Genomic DNA, 5,077 nt, shown 5'->3' with positions numbered 1-5,077 from the left:
TATGTATCTGTTCATCGCCTTAAGACCATTCATTAGGGGATTTAAATACTGCAGACCAGTAGTTGTTGTGGATGGTGCACATCTGAGTGGAGATTACAAAGGGACATTTGTATCAGCAAGCACACTTGATGGCGCAGGAATTTTTTATTTATAATAATGATGTCTTTTTGTATATTACGTATCAAATCATATAATGTGTGTGTAATCAGGTTGCATATTTCCATTGGCATATGGTGTTGTTGACATCGAAAATGATTGTTCGTGGACATGGTTTTTCGAACAGTTCAAACATGCATTTGGTGATAGAAACGATATGTGTGTTGTTTCAGATAGAAATGAGAGTATCATGAAGAGTGTAAGGATTGTGTTCCCCGATGTACCTCATTATGCATGCATCTGGCATCTTTGGAAGAATGTATGTGGAAACTTCAAAAGGAGCAGAAAGGCCATTAGTGATCTATTCTATTCTATGGCCAAGGCATATAGAAAGGAAGATTTTGATAAGTTGATGGCTAAGGTTGATAGAATTGATCACAGGGTTAAGGAGTATCTTGAATATGCAGGTTACGAAAAGTGGTCAAGAGTTCATGCAACAGTAAACAGAGGTAGAATGATGACTTCAAACATTGCAGAATGTATCAATGGTTGTCTTGTTGAAGCACGCCAATTAACTATAATAGAATTCTTGGAAGAGGTTAGAATTCTTTTTGGATCTTGAGGAATTGTTGATTATAAACGTGGCTAAAAATTAAAAAATGGAGGTATGTATCATTATATAATACTTTATATTATATGTATCTAATTCTGTGTATCATTATGCTTTTTTAACATGATTTGGTTTTTAAAAGTTATATATTTAAAATTTTTAATGTACACAGGTTGTTCCATCATCTGAGTTTATTTTCTCAATTTATGAAAATGGAAGAAGATATATTTTTTGTCTTGAGCGGAAAGTATGTTGTTGTGGTAGATTTCAACTAGATGAGATACCTTGTTCACATGCAACCGCTGTATTAAAAAAAAAAGAATGTCATCGATATGAATCCGTATTGATCTGATTATTACAAGCCTGATGCGTTGGCAAAAACATATGAAATTCCAATGGTGCCAATGCCAGATAAGAAAGATTGGTCAGATCATAAACACGTGGTAGCTGAAACTGTGTATCCACCTAGATACAGAAGATCATCTGGACGACCAAGAAAAAGAAGAAGAAAGAATGCAGAAGAAAAGATTTCGGTGAACACAAACTGTTGTGGACAATGTGGACAAGAAGGGCACAACAGAAGAACTTGTACTTTCTACCCAAAAGAGAAGTGAATTAGTCGTAATGTTTCTATGATATCAAGAATAATTTATAACGTAAACATTTTAATGAATTTCAGTTTTCATTACAACTGCAAATTGAACACTTTGTGTTTAGATAAATAAACATACAAACATGTGGTAATTAAATTTGAAGTCGTGCTTATGATTATAAATACTTTCTTATTATTGGTGTTGATAAATATACTTGTGTCAATATTTGTTTTAAATATATAAATCTTATGCTACAGTAAGATATATAATTTAAGAATTAATAGGTAACATAATGTACATGATACATATGGTTTATCTAGTGTATCATGTACTTTTATTATGTGTTTTCAGTACACATTGTTTATAGTGTGTATCATTGGTTTGCACAATGATACATCTCCATTAGATAAAAAATACAAATATATTGTTGAGGTTATTGTGTACTTTAGAATGACTATAAATCATGTATCATGTGAATTTATATAATCTAACTTGTGTAATGCTTTTTTTGTTATGTTTTTATTGAAATATACAGTAAATAACTTTCCTTTAAAAAAATAATACCAATTCATATGAATATGCTATTCAATTTACCTAACTATCATGTAAAATTTAAGGATTAGAGTGTAACATATTGTACATGATACATACGGTTTAGCCAATGTATCAGTTATTTTTAGTGTGTGTTTGGTATATATGTATCATTTGGTTTTGCCAGTGTATCATCTCGATTAAATAAAAAATTTAAAAATCTTTATGTCTATGTTTAATTATAAATACTTTGATTATACTTTGTTAAATGATTTAAACCTGTGTGGGGCTATAATATGTCTGATATTTATATTTTCAATATAAACATATTTGTTACGTAATGTGAAAAAAATATTCATGGAAATTGACAAAACCAAAAAAATAACATTAAAAAGGATAAAAATAGTTGTTCAATAACATATAAAAATAATAAATATAACATTAAAACATTGTTTTATCATGAAATGCTACACTATGTGAACTAAATCTTCTTCTGGTGGTGGTGTGACTACGCCCCTGGATTTTGGTGGATCATCATTGTCGCTAAAATATCCGCACTTAGCCTTCTCACTTCCATAACTCCACAGCAATGCTCCATATCTTTGACGCAGGTAATCAGGATTAAAATCAGCATAAGATATATTGATTTGGTTACTGATATACTCGGCAAATGCAGTAACATATAACCCACAGTCTCTACAAAAAATACAGAATAAATTAAAAACTTAATGATACATTAAAAAGGGCAAATGAAAAATTCTTGATACTTACAGGCTATCGCATTCATGTGTAGGGATGTCTTGTGCAAATTCTATCATGAAAGGAACTTGAGGCTCCAGAAGTGAGCCATTATTGTTGTCTTTATATGCATGACAATCAGCAAATTTTGTGCGTTCATTTTCTTCAAAAAATCCACTGTCAAGTAGGTATGAAGGAAGCATTTTATACAACATCTTGATCTCATGAGGAATTGTTTGTTTCCTTGTACTAATTGGTGAGTCAAAAATCCTTATCAACCTGTTTTTCAACTCAACAACAGCCAACACCCAATGGAATTCTTGATCACAGTTAATTGGGATGTAGACCTCATCTACAAAATGCCATGGTAAAGCAGCTGGTATTCCAAACCCTTTGATGATGTTAATTATTGACCTCTCATGTACAGATACAACTGAAGCGCGATCAATATGTTCTTGTGTAGTAAGACTATCATCATCATCGTCCATGTAATATCTATCATAACAGTTTTTTACATGCGACATGAACAAACAGTGGGTTGTTGTGTTTCTGTATTGATCCATGCTGCAAAGTTTTAATTTTTTACGAAGGTAGTAAAAGATCACATCGGTGTGCTATAAACAAAATGAAAACATAGTAAGAAATTATATACATCTAAACAATATAAAAAAAGAAATATAATTATGTGAATATAGTATGATACTTTTGCAAATTAAATAGTATGATACCTATACAGAATGTATCATTGCAAATTAAATAGTATGATACTTATACAGAATGTATCATGATGTTATAATATAGTTATGACTGATACATATTTCATAAATAGTTTAATATTTTGCCTCATCAGACCAACATTTGTTTGGCTGTGACATGGCATAAAACCAATTCTTGTTCATTGGAAAAGCAACAACAAAGTCCATCATCGTAAATCCAAAAGAAGAAGATCTTGATCTGTATTTATTGTCCAATGGGTTCCTGCATACATGATACATAAGTTTTCAATGTATGTACATGATACATAACACTCACTTATTTACAGTTTTTATATAACAAAGTATCATGAATTAGTTGTATATAAAATGATTACGCCTAACACTGAGAAAAAAAATGTATAAAACTTACTTATTGTTATGATTTTTTAGAAACCCCCTCAACAACCAATTCATGTAATCCTCAATAAGTTTCGGTGAAACTTTATCTGCAATGCCACATCCTTCGAATGGGAAATGGAGTCGAGTCATATCCTTCAATTTCTCTTTTCCCTTCTCGCTTGACCCAAAAGAAGTACAATATGGAGATTGAATCCTTCTCGAAGGCATTCTATTTCTATGCGTAGGAGTGACTGCATTAGTTTTAACAACAATCTCCGTTATTGGAATATCAGTGGTAATTGACTGTCGGTCAACAAGTACTGGCTGCTAGTTATATTCTGCGGATCATAAGAATATAATGGTCTAGCATTGGTAGCATCTTTACCCAAATCTTTGATAAGCGCATCTATTGCTGCATGAGTTGATGGCGATATTGTTGTTGAAGTTGAAGAATCCTGTATAATATGATGTAATGATTTTTAGAATAAATTTGTGTGTAATGAAATTGTGTGTCATAAATCAAAATTGAAAAATGTACCGATGAATCCGTTGTTATTTTTTCGGGCAACACATGAGGGATGTTGTGCTGAACATTGTCATCAACGGCTTGGTCCATGATATGTTCATTTAAATCTTGGTGCGACTGATGTGCGTCACCATCCTGAATATGCAGTTTTGAAATAAAAATTGTTAATATAATTTTTGCTGATACGTAACATTAATTACAATCACATGATACATAGTATTGAGTAAATATGCATGATACATGACAGAATATAAAATGAGAAAAAAAAGTGATCATGATACAAATCATTGACTATATGTGCATGATACACAACATACCCAATGTATCATAACCATTACCTTTGGATTATCACTGACTATTTGTTCACCCTCATTTACGAAAACACCAACACCATCCACATCGACATCCCATGCATCGTCGACGATATGATGCTCACCATTTTTACCAGAAAAACCACAACCATTCTCAGCTACACCACCCATATCATCGAGATCAACTGGTATTTGCTGAGATGTTTGTTTGTCAGACTGAAATGTGCTTGTATCAGCCTGAAAATTGATGTTCTCTTTGCTAATAGATTGCATCAGCTGGGAGTGATTTGCTATTATCAAAATAATCAGTTCCTCCAATTTCTTGTCAACCTAAAAATTGTAGATACATTTAGGATAAATAAAAGTTTGTTTAAAAATAACAAAATAATTTACTTACGTAAGTTTTCAAATGTCCTTTCAACTCTTCAATATGAGGAATTATATTGTTGACATTTTGTGAATCTGCATATCCATGAACATAAGCAGCCGGGTTCTGAGAAACGTTTGGAACAGAACCATGTACATCAGCAGCCGATTTCGGTGACACTTGTGGAACAGAACCATGTACATCATCAGCA

The 5,077-nt window shown here is 31.9% G+C and overlaps 1 pseudogene; it reads left to right on the top strand.

Moving 5' to 3' along the window:
* Positions 1–469: 469 nt before the first annotated feature.
* LOC138341950 (uncharacterized) lies at positions 470–1,320 on the top strand (annotated as a pseudogene).
* Positions 1,321–5,077: the final 3,757 nt, after the last annotated feature.

The sequence above is a fragment of the Solanum lycopersicum genome, chromosome 2 (assembly GCF_036512215.1).
Source record: "Solanum lycopersicum chromosome 2, SLM_r2.1".
Lineage (NCBI taxonomy): Eukaryota > Viridiplantae > Streptophyta > Magnoliopsida > Solanales > Solanaceae > Solanum > Solanum lycopersicum.
Note: the sequence above shows the minus strand (reverse complement) of the source record. Positions and strands in the feature narration are given on the sequence as shown.